Source organism: Tamandua tetradactyla, chromosome 17 (genome assembly GCF_023851605.1).
Source record: "Tamandua tetradactyla isolate mTamTet1 chromosome 17, mTamTet1.pri, whole genome shotgun sequence".
Classification (NCBI taxonomy): Eukaryota; Metazoa; Chordata; class Mammalia; order Pilosa; family Myrmecophagidae; genus Tamandua; species Tamandua tetradactyla.
Window position 1 is genome coordinate 56,138,554 of NC_135343.1, and position 15,026 is coordinate 56,153,579.

A 15,026-nucleotide genomic window follows, 5' to 3' on the forward strand; every position below is an offset into this window, starting at 1 on the left:
CATCATGTTCTTGGTAAAGGGAATATTCAGAACGAGATAAAGGTCTATTCTCATGGCGCTTATGTTTTGGTGGAAAAAGACAAACAAGGAAAATCAAATATAATATAAAATTAGGTGATCAGTATTATGGTTAAAATCAAGCAGAGAAGCAGAGTAATAGGGGGAGAATGTTCCGGAAAATAGGAATGAAGTTTTAAATTAGGTGATTAGAGAAAGCTTTTTTGATATGGTGCATTTGAGAGGACACTTGACACAAGTGATGGAATAAAGCCTGAAGATATAAAGAGTGATTCATGTATTTCAAACAAATAGAAAAGCAAGTGACTTGGCACTAAAAGAGAAGGATGTTTGCTTGCCTGAGCAATAGCAGTGTGTCATATGTGGACTAAGAAAGTGGGAGGCAGCTTGTTTCGAAACTTGAAGGTTGAGTCAAGACGAGTTTCTCACAGACTAAATTTAGGGTTTAAAAAGGAGTGTCAAGGAGAATTGCAATGGTTTGGGCCTGCACAACTGGAGAGATAGATATGTCACTGAAGTGTGGAAGACGGCTTATTTTGAGGAAATGGGTATGTCTTGGAATTGTTGAATACGCGATGATAGTTGGCATTTAAGGAGAGATGTTGAAGAGACTGGTGGGTGTGTATTTGTGTATATATTATATGTATATGACTTTGGAATTCTGAAGAGAGGCTTTGCTTTGAAAGATATTTTGTGAAATCATTAACATGTGGATGGCATGAAAGTAAAAAGAATTGGTAAAATTAAATATGCAAGGCAGTATAAAGGTGGCTCAGTGGCAGAATTCTTGCCTGCCATGCTGGTGACCCAGGTTTGATTCCTGGAGCCTGCTCATGCCAAAAAAAAAAAAAAAAAAACCTAAATACGTAATGCATATAGGTAGGGAAATACAGCCCTAGAATTCACATCTAGACATTGGATTTCTGATAAGGCATAGGCAAAAGAAAGTCTAAAGTGGATAATAAGGTAGAAGGAGACAAAAAAAAAAAAAAGAGAGAGAATGGTGTCTTGGAAATCTGTTGAATAGTATACAAGGGAAAGTATATTTGCTTCCTGTAACATCTATAACAAATGTTCTAAATGTAGCAGCTTAAACAGCACATTTTTTAACATTTTTTATTGTGAAATATAACATATGTACGAAAAAGCAATAAATTTCCAAGTACATTTTAGCAAGTAGTTATAGAACAGATTTTAAAGTTTGGTATGGGTTACAGTTCCACGATTTTTCAATTCTTCTTCCAGCTGCTTCAAGACACTGGAGACCAACATAAATATCAACATAATGATTCAACAGCCATACTCATAGGTTAAATTCTATCTTCTCTGTTATATTCCTCTTCTTTAAAGAACATATACATAAAACAATAAATTTCAAAGTATATCACAACAATCAGTTGTAGAACTAATTTGGTATGGGTTACAATTCCAAAATTTTAGGTTTTATTTCTAGCTGCTCTAAGGTACTGGAGGCTAAAAGAAATATCAGTATAATGAGTCAGCACTCATACTCATTTGTTAAACCTGACGCAACTCCACCATCACCTTTGATCTTTCTCTCAGGCTTTAGAGGTATTTAGACTATGACCATTGTAAATTTTTCATGTTGTAAGCAGCTGTTGAAAATATGAAGTAGGGGGGTGGAACTAATTGATGTACTGGAAAGTCTGGCCACCCTGCATTTTAGGACATATATGGTCCAGGGACACATCTGGAGGTTGAAGGTTTCCAGAAAGTTACCCCAGTACATAGAACCTTTGTAGAAACTTCTATAATTCCCTAGAAATTCTTTAGAATTAGCAGGAATAGTTTTGGCTGGGGTTTGGCAATTTATGATAGTAGTAATGTCTAACTGAAGCTTGTATAAGAGTGACCCCCAGAGTAGCCTCTCAACTACAAAACATTTTTTAAAATCTTACAGTTTGGGAGGTCAGAAGTCTGACACAGGTCTCATTGGGCTAAAGCCAAAATGTCAGCAGGGCCATGTTGATTCTGGAGAAAATGTATCTCTTTCTTCCAGTATCTTTATATTGCCTGCTTTCCTTGATTAATTGCCCTCTCATCTTCAAAGCCAACAGTGGCCAGTCGAGTCTTTCACATCATATCATTCTGACACTGACTTTTCTTTTCTCTTGTCTCTACTTTTAATGACCCTTGTGATTAAGTTGGGTCCACCTGGGAAATCCAGCATGTCTTTCTATCTTAAATCACCTGATTAGCAACCTCAATTCCCCTTTTCTATATAAAACAACATCTTCACAGTTTCTGTGGATTAGTACTTTGGGGTGGGGGAATTATTTTGCCTGCCATATAATAAAATAAAAGCAAAGCTGAGAAATGGTAATTTGCAACTTGGTGATCTTGACAAGCATAGTTTCTGTGGAATAGTCTGACCAAAACCTAATTAGAACATGTGTAGGATAGAATGGAAGAAAGGATTTGAATAGCTTTAGTTAGCTAATTTTTTTTTGCATGGGCTGACACAGGGAATCTAGCTCAGGTATCCAGCATGGCAGGCAAAAATTCTGCCTGCTGAGCCACTGTGGCCCGCCCTACAACTAGCTATTTTGAAGCATTTTTTAAACAGGAGCAGGACAGTGTGGGGGTAGTTGGAAAAAGATAATGGGTTCACTTCTGAACAACAACAGAGTTCTCCTAAAATGCCCTTCATTTAAGTAAGAATGGATATCAACCCTGTGCATTTGTCTACAGCCACATCCAGATACAGGGGTAAGAAACAGCAGAGTCAATTATTAATGAAGATTGTGGTAGGATCAATGGAATGATGCTACAGTTCTTTAAAAAAATTGAGGGTACAAGAAATAAAGGTAAAATGATATTTTTGAATGGTTACAGCCATTGATATTGACAGATTCTGGGCTGTGACTATAAAAATGGTGGCTCATGCAGGGTGGTGGACAAGATAATTGGAAGAGTGGGAAAGATGTCAAGGTATCAAAAGAATTGTCATCAAGAGTTATGACAGGAGCACTACTGAAGCGAGAGGAAAGGGCTGGGATTTACAATTTTCAATCTTAGATTCTAAATGCATTCACTGGGCCCTGCTGTCATGTGCTGGCTGAGCTCTAACCTCACTTACATGAAGCAGACAAAACTATGCAGTGGTCACTTTTCTGAATTTGCAAAATACTTCTTAGAGAAATCCAGCCATCCTGCCTTCGCATACTTGAGTTTGGAGTTCATGGCCATAAAATTCAACTGAGTTCTTTAGGTTGCCAGGGATTGTTCTGTAGCTCACCTGGCAGATCACTGGACTCCCCCCTCCCTGAGGGTGCTGCCCACTGCAATCAAGTGGGGAGGTTTCCCCAGCTCGGCAGCTATGCAGGCTGGAGCCAAGGAGGGTTCGTACCATCCAATTACCCCCCCCATCCTGTACCCACCCCCACCCCGTGCACCGCAGCCCACCCGGTGGGGATCCAGGCCACCCATCCTAGTGGCCCTCCCCAAAACTGCCTAAAGACCCTCCTAGACTACTCACACCCCTGGACCTGCAGTCATGGGCATTTTCTCTGGATCTTCTATCTTGTTTCACAGAACAGGAGTGAACTCATTCCACTCCAGTCTCCCATCTTCCTGGACACCATGAAGTTAACCATCACTAAGTCTTACATCACAATCCACTTTATTTTTCTATGTTTACTCCAGTTCTACTGATAACAGTTATTGATTGATTGACTTATTTATTTGGTGGCAAGTGTCTGTCTCACTAGACTTGAGATAATTTAGGACAACCATCCAGCTTCTATTTAAAGCCAACCCCACCAACGGTGTTCTAGAGCCTAGCCTTAAAAGTGTCACCCCCCCCCCAAATAATATTAATCCAAATTCTTTACATTTGTAAAAATGTTTTCAAGATTGATTTGTTAGTCTGTATATGCATGCTTATATTTAACAATTTTCTTATTGTGACTATTGATTTTCTTCCTTGGAACTTCTATTTGTATTTTCTCTTTATGCCATATTTATTGATATTTTAATCTATCCATTTCTCAAATGCCTCTTAAATACATGCAAGGCTTACTATGATCTTTGAACTTAATTGCTAGTCTTTTGGCCTTGACTCCTAGCCATGAGGCCCTGGGCTTCTTGGTGTGTTTTCATACCCATTGATTCTCTGGACCTGCTGCCCATTATCCCAGCCTATTTTTAGTCTAATGATAGTGTTTTGGAATATCTCTAGGTCATTTTTCCTCATATTTTTGTGGTTGGTTTTTGTTAATTGGTCTATACCTAGGAAGGCTGATGAATAAATTGTGTACAACTCTCGATAACATTACTTTAAGAGTTAAAATTTAAACACAGAAAGGAAAGTCTGATTTTAGGCTTTCATAGACTGCATTTCATATGGCCTTTAGTGCTCCCTTTACTATTTCTTGTAGACCAGGTCTCTTTTACATGAACTATCTCAGTGTTTGCTTATCTGAAAATATTTTAAAATCCCCTTCATTTTGAAGGACAGTTATGCCAGGTATAGAATTTTGGTTGGACGTTTTTCTCTTTTAGTATCTTAAGTATATCATACCACCGTCTTCTGGCTTCCATAGTTTCTGTTGAGAAATCAGCATATAATCTTATAGTGCTTATCTTGTATGTGATGGATTGCTTGTCTCTTGCTGCTTTCAGAATCCTCTCTTTTTCTTTGACATTTGACAATCTGATTATTAAGTGTCTTGGAGTAAGTCTATTCATATATATTCTGTTTGGGGGATGCTGTGCTTCTTGGATTTGTAATTTTATGTCATAAGAGTTGGGAAATTTTCAGTGACTATTACCAATATTATTGTCTCTACCTCTCTTCCCTTCTCTTCTCCTCCTGGGACACCTATAAGAAATACATAAATATATACCAAGTTGTCATTCAATTCCCTGCGACCCTGTTCATATTTTTCCATTCTTTTTGCTATTTTAATTTCCTTTTGTGGTAGAATTTCAGATGTCCTATCTTCTAGTTCACTAATCTTTTCTTCTGTCTCTTCAGATCTTTTGTTCTAGGTGTCCTAGTGTTTTTCATTTCTTCTACTGTGCCTATCTTCTCCACAACTCTGTCATTTGTTTTCACGAGCTGTCTAATTCTTCTGTATGGTCATCTAGTGTCTTCTTTATATCCTTCAGTTCTTTTGCCATATTTTCCTTCAACTCATTGATTTGATTTGGAAGATTTGTTTGAACATTTTTAATTAGTTGTTTCAACTCCTGTATCTCATTTGAAGTGGCAGTTTGTTCTTCTGACTGGGCCGTTTCTTCATTCTTCCTGGTATGATATGATTTTTTTGCTGCTATCTAGACTTGTGATTTTCTTGATTAGCTTTTTCTGTAGGTCATTTTCTCTATTTTACCTAGGGTTTTCTGGTTGGTTCACTTTGTTCTCTATCTGTTCTTTGACATTCAGTTCAACTTATATTAATCTCAAGCATAGCTGGGGGAAAAAAAAACTTCTGTTGAACTGATCAGAATTTTTCAGCTCTTGATTTTCTGGTTTTTGTCCTGCCTATATGATATTTTTTTGAGGAGGGTCTCCCCAGATATGATAGACCTCAATCAAATTTTCCCAGACAAGACAGTCCTAGGTCTCAGGAGGAAGGAGTAACTGATATCCGGTTTCACTGAGGGTGAGACCCAGCAGGGTGCCAGTATTTCCTGTGAAGCCTCTTGATTCTGTGCTTTTCCTTTCCTGCTTATCAAGTGGCACTTGTCAGCCTGCAGCTCACCCTCAGTATAACGTGGGGCAGTGCCTTTAATTCTCAGTAGAACCTGTCCCTGACAATGGTGTAGTTGATACAGAGCTAAGGTAGAAGATGGACTTCAGCTGTTTGTTTTCCAACCCGTGGGGTCTGAATTCTCTGAATGAGTGCCACCACTTTTGCTGGGCCATGCCTTCAATTTTCATGGGGAGGATATGCCCTTTAGGGAATTATCTCCTTCACCTGAGTAGTTACTTTGTCTCACAGACATCCCTTAACTCCATCCTTGCCTGGGGCAATGTTGATAATTGAAAACACATGTGCCTTTATTTTATGGGCTGCTAAAAATGTTTAAAAAATCAAAAACAAAGGAAATTGAAGGGAAAAAATCCTTTTCAGAGATGCTCCCCATTCCCTCAGTTTACAGATGAAGAGCTAAAGTTGGTACCTGGCTCCATGTGCCCCCTTTCTTGGGTCATATCCTTTTCCCAATATTCTGAGCTCAGCCAACTCAAAGCCTCTGTATTTCTTTTTACATTAGCCCTGCCTCCTACTTGCTGGGAGGGATCATAGAGTTCCTTTCATGCTTTCTCCAGGTTTTCTATCCTAGTAACTTGTATTCAGCAGTGTGAACTTATTAAATCCACAATTGTAGCGTTCTTGAGCACTTCCTTACTCCAATTCAAAGCTGCTTCTTTTGCCCATGGAGAAATGAATCCAAACAGCCTGCTGTGCCCTGGGGGAAGGACACCAGCCTCCACCGCCAACACCAAATAAAACTCACAACTGGAACTTTACATACAGTTCTGTGCTCTGATCTTGGCCCTACTATCCATTCCAGACTGATGTACTATGTGTGCGGGTCACAGAAGTACCTCAAACAGTTCCAGACAGTTCCTGGCTATTTGCTCCCTGACCTAAAGGATGAACTAAATTCCACATCTTCCTATACCACCATCTTGCCCTACCTCTCTTTCTTTTAATATTGAAAGCATCTTCAAACAATGGCTTTCCTCTGAATTCAATTCCTGTTTTTCCTTTCAATACTTAACAGCAGCTATTTTGTCTTCTGGCTGTATTAGCTGTACTGGCCTCATTTTGTCTGAACTGAAAGATACTAAAGAAGTCTATGTTATTTTAGAAGCAATCTAATAGCTTTATCTAATTTACTTGAAATGTAGAGATGTTTTTAGGTGAGTAGAAAATGTGTTCAATACTTTTTTTCACAATCTTGATTTGTGAAAACATTTTTATTAATGGCCAAGACCAAAACAAATGTACTTCACAGAATTTCCAGATTTATTTCCAATTAATTTTCAAGGTGTATTATTTTGGTTTTAGGATGCTAAAGCTCATATATTGATTGATTTTTCCTTTAACCCCTGAAAATGAATAAGAACCACAACATGTCTAAGTGATAAATGAATTTGAAACACTATCCTCAGTGGTCAGGCTTAATATTTGATTAGATAAAAATAAGGGGAAATTTTGGGTGGCCTTTGAATCATGTCTTTTCTGATCAAATTAACTATCATAATTTAGAATTTATCAACTAGATGGAGGCAGTCCCAGGCTTAGTGATATTTAGTAAAGCAAAAATATAATTTAACCCTTAAAAAGGCAAGTCATTTCAGATTTTCAGAAAATGGAGTTTGTGTGTGTTTCTTCCATGCAAAACTTATTGTCAAACATAGAATTCAGTGTGAGAGGTCAAGTCCCAATTCCCTGGCCTGTCACACCCAAGATCCCTTCATATTCTCTCTAAGGAAGACTATGGATGATTGCCGTCGTGCTTTACATATTCTTTCTTGTTGTAAGAAATCTATATATGATTAAACTTAATATTATTTTGAATATCAGTAATATAGGAAGGAGGTTGGGAGAAATTTCATGTGAATATCAACATGATTCAATGAAGCACAGTGATAACTGATTGTTCTTTGTATTATATGGGTTAAGATTTCAAAACTCTAAAATAAAAGCGCATAGTAGCTTTAGTTCTTCCAAATAATGTTTGTGGCCCTACATGCCTTTTAGGAGCATCTTTTCACCTTTTCTCTTGTCTCCCTCTTCAGTTAGGGCTATTGCACTAAAAGCTCAGGACAGTAGTTTCTCAACCTACATGTCCTGGAGTTTGGAAAGCATTGCATTCATATGGAGATAAATGATTTGTGGCCTGCACTCTGAAATGTGTGGTGCCCACTCTGAAGTTTTTGAATCACTTGAAGAGAATTAAGGACCAAAAATGTGGACTTTCCTATAGAGTACTATGATGGTTCTAATGTGGTCAGTCCATGACCCAATATTTAGGATGATTGGTTGAGGCACTGCCTTTCAAATCAGACGTATACTTTTGGATAAATACACTTGTTAGAAATCCCTCTCCATAGGATTAACTACTTTCCACCTGTTAACCTACCAAAAAGCTTTATTAAAACAGGTGGTTTAAGAAATAATGCTTAAAAGGGACAAATGTTCCTCTATCTGCCTTTTAAAATTTTCTACCAAATATTTATTAAACAATGTATTCAGTTTCTAAATAGAGAGGTTTTTTCCTTTTCCACCTTTCCACACCCTGAATGATTCCAAAAATTTGTTCTTAGCTACGTATCTGGTAAAAACACCCATGGGAACATGGTTAAGTGGGGTTTCATTGAAATTTTCATTAACAAGTGGCTTCTGCCAAGAGGCCCCATCTTACTGAATAGCCATGTGTGACTTCTTCTAAGCACCTTCCTATATTATTACACAAAATAGTAACATGGTTGATCACATATAGACTTCCTTCCTCACGAAAAAGCTATCTCCTGAAATTACCACACTCCTAGTATCATATGAGGGCCCAAGACCAAAATATATTTTTTGATAGCTCATCTTATTTTCCCCCCATTGGAGCAAAGAGTAAGGACTGTCTTATAATTTATGCTAATAGAACACTGCATATGTATTAGAGGTGATCATAGTCATTGCTAGGCTACATATTTATCAGTTTCATTGTACAAACATATGTAGAATTACTAATCATCCTCTGCTGTGCTTTGAAATCACACTGGTGTTTGTTAAGCAGAAGTGAGGTTCATGTTTACATCTGGGATTTGATGTAGAAGGATTAAAGTCCCTTATATCTGACAGAGGAAAGGGACAGCTTTCTGATCCCTGCTGTGCTGCTGTATCTAACAATGTTTCAAATTCCTTCTTCTTCCATCCTTTTTCATGTAATGCGAATATTTGTTTGAGCATGTGTGTGCATGCATGCATGCATGTGTCTTTGTGTGTATGTTTGTGTGTGTGTGTGTGTGTGTGTGCGTGTGTGTGTGTATGGGGTTAGGTATGGATTGCCTTCAGCTGCTGACTTGCATTGGAGAATATTAAAAATGAATTTTTGCATCAGCTCAGACTTTACAGAGGAATCTCACCATACTTTTCCTTTTCCCTTCTAGTTTATGTTTCTAGATAATTTATGGAGAAAAGGTGTCTAAGCAAAGTTTTTATAGCATCTGGCTGGAAACTTGCCACTAATCTCCTTAGGCATAGTAAGACTATGCCAGTCTCTGGTTCTCCATCTTCCCTCTCTCCTTGTTCTATTTTCTCCTTCACTAAATTGATCCTCACCAAATAAAAGAACGAAACATGCTAAATGAATTGAAAATGTGTTCAAATTTAATAATTTGCTGTGTAATTTAATGGCAAGCCTTTTAATGATGCTTAATTTTTTGATGCTTTTAATCCTCTGTAAGAAAAATGTTGATAATGCCATACATTATTATATTTGGGGGAGGAATGTGTTCCTGCAAGTAATTGTTTAATTACTTTAGTGGATTGTGTATTGCTGACTTGATATGCCTCTCCATCTGCTTTGTTTAATTTATTGAATTGTTGCCATTTGACAAAAGAACAAATGGAAGCCGAACAAGATAGAGAGAAGTATAGGTCATCAGTCTTGAATCTTTGGGGAATATTGGGCAGATCAGAAACTCAAGTAAGCCAGCTGACATATAAAATCCTAACTTTGAGGCTGAACTCCTTTGTTTAAACTCTGTTCACTTTCATATACAGCTAAATGAGTTCAGAAGAGTCTCAATTTCTTAACTATAAAGTGGGAATAATAATTCATTTAAATAGCATCTGCTGAGCAAATTCTATGTGTCAATTACTGTTTAGGAGTTAGTTATATGTAGATAAATAAGAAATTCAATGGTTTGCAGTTTAGCTGCCAAGTCTTCTGCATGGAATTATTATGATTACTAAAAGTGAAGGTAACTTGAAAACTTATTTGACATTTCCTGCATTGGATATGGTGGCTTTACTCTGGACTTAAACTCAGTTCTATTACTCTCCTCTCCATTGAATTTAATCCGTTTTCTGCCTTGCAAAGTGGAAACCATTTATCATACTTTATAAATTTAATAGGCCCTGAACTGGCTCTGGTTGTGAGAACTCCCTGAACCCAAAAATCCCCATGTGTGATTTTCAACCTCAGCGATTCTTAACCTAAAATAATTTTCTTACTCTGTAAAACTGGATCCTGCCTGGTCAAGTTTGGCTTGTAATATCAGTGTGGTTATTGTTGAGTAGCAGGCTTGACTTCTTGGTGTTGGTCAGTTAGTTGTAAAGCCTTCCTGATTCTTGGATGGCCTATTGCTTAAGAACATGGATTTTTGATTCAACTAAACTTAACTCAAATCCCAGCTCCGCCAACTACGGACTATAAATTTGGACAAGTTATTTAATAGCTCTAAAGCCCAGTTGCTGTCTCTGGAAATGTGTGATAAAAGTACCTGCCACATTGGATTGTTGTGTGGAATAAGTAAAATATGGTATACAAAGTAAAAAATTAAAATGTTTGGTACATAATGAGTACTTAAAATAGTAGCTTAAAAACATAGCTCAATATGAATTAATGATAATATTTTAACTTACAATACTACATTCTTTTTCTCCATTCTCAAAAGTTTTTATAATTGTCATGCTATATTATTTTAAAACTCTTTCATCTTATTTCTTATTTTAATAATTCAATGACTCCTAAATAAATAGATGTCTGATCTTACTCTTGAGAATCATGGAATGAATCCATGGAGTGTTTTAGAGGGTCTGTGAAAAACCTATAAATTTGAATGCAAAATTTCAAGTACACAAAAATAAACAAACTTAGAGAAGAAAAAAATCAGTAGTGTGTTGGTAAGTAGCTAACACCAGCCTCTAATTCATTAAAAACATACAGAGAGAGAGAGAGAGAGAGAGAGAGAGAGAGAGAGAGAGAGAGAGACCTGCAAAGTAAAAGAGAGAAAGAGATTGGCGGTGGAGAGGGAGAGAGAAGACAATCAGGCAGGCAAACTGATATATTTTTTTCATTTACTAATTTCCATGTCTTAAATACTCTCACCAGGGCAAATTTCAGGCTAGTAACAACAACTGGCACACAAAATTCCTGAAAATATAAGCATTGACCCTTGCAAGTGAGGATAAGCCATCTCTAAAACACCACTGAAAGACTATAATTTTTATCAGATTCTTAGAAGGTACCTGTGACCCAAGAAAATTTAAGAACCACTGATTTTCAAAAGAAAATCCAAACTCCAGCATTTAACATGCATGCCCACCTTAAAAGCATTATTTCTTTTGCCTTTCCATTTCCCCTTTCTAAAGCCAAATTAGTTTCTTTATAAATTTTCTACAATTATAATGTTAATTGTATTATACTAATTATGGACAATATCATTTTTCTATTTCTGTCAATTCAAATTGCAACTGATCTTCCCATCTCATTTTAAAACTTATCTCCATGGAGATCATCTTGCCCAGGAGGTTTCTCTTTCTTTTCCAAATTTAGACAATATTTATCATTACTTATTCATTTCTTATTCCATCAGTTATTTTTCAGGTCACCTTTTCTCAAACGCCATATCTTTTTTTTTCAAGGAGAATTGAAATGTTTTGAAGCCAAGTCATTTATTTTAGGAATTGATAGGTGTATAAGATACCTTTATTCATTTACTAAACCATTTGTAATCAATGAAATCTTGTTTGTTTTCTGTCTGGGAATTTCTGAATATGGCAATCAACTTAATTTCATTATTTTTCCTTATTTTCTTCTGAAAATCTTTTCTATGAGTTTCACAATGAAATTTTTCTAAAATGTCCTATTTGTTAGAATTGATATTTTAAGTTATGATCTTGTTTTATGGGGTAAATTAATATATTATTGTTAATAATAAACATGATAAAATATAAACATATACTCCTCTACCTTGATTTTTTTATTACCCTTAGGAGAAACTGTGTAGGTAACCTAATTATTTCCAATTTCAACTAATTGTCTTCTCTGTTTAAATTTGCATATCCCCTTCTATCCAACTTGAATGCTGTTTAACTCTGCGGGGAACTTTTTGTTTTGTTTTGCGTGTGTGCCAAAATAAACTGTGTAAGTTAGGGTTCTTAAGACAAACATAACCAGTAGGATATGTCTGTGTACATGCATACATACGTACATACATACATATATTTAGTGTAAGAAATTAGCTCCTGAAATTATGAGGATGAGCAATCTCAAAATCTGGATGGACAGGTCAGCAGACAGGAAACACAGTCAGGAATTGAGAATAGAGTTTTGAGGTACACTTTCTTCTCTTCTGAGAAACCCTATTTATTGTTCTCGAGGCTGCAAATGTTTGGATAAGGCTTACCCACATATTCAAAGGTGATTTCCATTGCTTAAAGTCAACAGAGTGCAGGTGTTTAATCACATCTGCAAAATATCCTGACAGCGCTAGCTATGCTAGTGCTTGACTAAAAAGTGGGCACCATGGCTTAATTGAGTTCACACAAAAACTTAACCATCACATATCTTTTTTCATAAATGCTCGATGTGAATTATGACACAAGGATATTTGTGTGCTGACTCTAAAATATAAATGAAGCACCTAACGGTTTGTTTACAGATGACATTTAAAATATGAGGAAAAATACTTCCTTGTTTATAAAATACCATGTCTTTTAAAGGGCCATTTAAACCAGGTCAGTGCAAACCCTTTATTTTAGTCATGTTGATTTGCAAGAAGTTCTGAAAATAAATGTGCAGTTTGAATAGTGACACAGAAAAAATTTAATGGCAATGGGATAATTGATACAAAACCTTAATGAGGTTTTTTGTTTTATTGTTTTAATTTTAGTTTTCTCTTGAATCTTATATTTCTTAAGGAATTATACAAAAAATGACTAGGAACAGTTATATAAAATATGAAATGAAAAGGAGATATCATTTATGAGAATGTAATACATTAAGTATCTATGGATAATGTTATCATGAACCTATATTATGCAAGCTACAAACTTTAATTATTTACATGAAAGATGTAAAATAATCAGGTGATATCAGATTTCTTGAAAGGAAGCCTAAATATTGTATTGTTTCCATTGCAGTATTCATTTATGCAAATTCCCTCCAGTTCATTTATGAAAAATTTCTCAAAGAACTCTTAGGATTTTACATCATGAAACTACATTTCACCTAAGAAATAATAAATGGACAGCATATTAAGTAATGTTCTGTAAGACTTGAATGATATAGGAAGCTAGCATTGCCTGACATCTGTGCTTATTATTAAAAAAAACACTAATAATAAGAAGGAGTTGATAGCTGCAAACACATTTCCATATTTAATTCTTTCATGACACTTACTGAAAGGACAACATTATATAAAAACAGGAAGAATCTTACAATAATGCTGAATTATAAAGAAGAATGACATCCATATGCCACATCCAAAGAAATACTATTCACTATAGTAATTCTAAAACTCATTCAAACAATGTTTCACAAAAGAAAATTACCTGAACATATTTTGTTTAGACATGACAATCACCTCCTTATTCCAGGAGAAAAGGCCAGTGCCTAAATGGACCATGGAACCAAAAGGAGCAATTATTGAAGATAATCCATTTTAAAGGATTATTGATATAATCTATTCCCATTTATTGAGAGATCCAAATACAAGCTAAGCCAAAAGAGACTGAAAGCATAATTGTGATAATAGTTCCCACAAGCCAGCATTTCCCCAATATGCAATTTTTCTCACTGGTGGAGCCGAGAGGATCTCCATCAAAGAGCCTGGCACAGCCACATCTGCTACTTGGTGTGGCAACAAGGACAAAATTGAAGCATAAAGTGGATATTTACCCAGGTATCTTCTTTGCAATCAGAGAATAAATGATGTGCCTGTTTGCATCTTAAAACTGGGGATCCCTGGATGGTGCTGAAACTCAGCTTAAAGTGAAATTTATAATTAAACATAGTATTCTATTTAACAAGAATAAAAATACAAATAATACATGATTCTCTTAATTCAAGCAATTATAATAATAAGAAAAAAGTTACTGAAACATGAGTGAGAATGAAATATGACCAGTGATAAAAATAGATACAACCAAAAACTGTGGAGTAGATAACTATGGCCAAGGTCGATGGGACTTTCAAAAAAAATTTCCTACTTATTCTTCAAGGGAACTTAAAATATGTAAAGCAGAATTTTTTTTAAATAAGTAGGAGAATATGGATATAGCCAAAGTTAAGTAAGAATTTAAGATTTTTAGTAAATTTTAATGAAAATCTTGGAGAAATGGATGCTTTTCTAGAAAACTAATATTTATTAAGAAAGAATACATAAATCAAGCTTGACTAAATTGAGTACATAGGATCTAGGACATGATATTAAGAACGTACAAACTACATTTTTTAAACTAAAATTTATCACAGTATATATTAGCAGAAAGATAGAAAAATGTATCAGTGGAACGTGATAGAAAGTCCTGTAATAGATCCATACAAATATGATTGATCCACTTTTAATTATTCTACAAATTCAGTTTAGTGGAAGAAGATTGTCTTTAAAAAAAAAGATGCTAGACCAAGTGGATATTCACAGGCAAAAACATGAACTTCAACGTATACCTTGCAGTGTATAGAAAAAAATGAACTAAACATGGCTTATATACCTAAACACAACACTTAAAATTATTGGACTTCTGGGAGAAAGCACACAAAAAAAGTCTTTTTTATCTTAAGGTAAGGAAGATTTTAAAATATGACACCAAAAATATTGTCAAAAAAAGAAAAAAAATGAGAAATGGGGGTTCATCAAAATTATTAACTTCATTTCGAAAAACACATCAAATGTTTTTAAGATAAGTCAGAGTGGAAAAAATATAGCACATAATAAACCTGGAAAAGAATTGCATCCAGTATAAATAAAGGACGGTTAAAACTAAATAATAAATAAACAACACTAGACTTTAAAATGAGGCAAA

At 35.5% G+C, this 15,026-nt stretch overlaps 1 long non-coding RNA gene across 8 annotated transcripts in view; it reads left to right on the plus strand.

The window, feature by feature from the left end:
• The first annotated feature begins 383 nt into the window (after positions 1–383).
• The window catches only part of LOC143661628 (uncharacterized), a 163,123-nt gene continuing 148,480 nt past the window's right edge, over positions 384–15,026 (plus strand). For all 8 annotated transcript variants that reach the window (XR_013164746.1, XR_013164745.1, XR_013164749.1 and 5 more), the window contains exon 1: positions 384–566. This is a non-coding gene — a long non-coding RNA (uncharacterized LOC143661628). The remainder of the gene's footprint in view (positions 567–15,026) is intronic.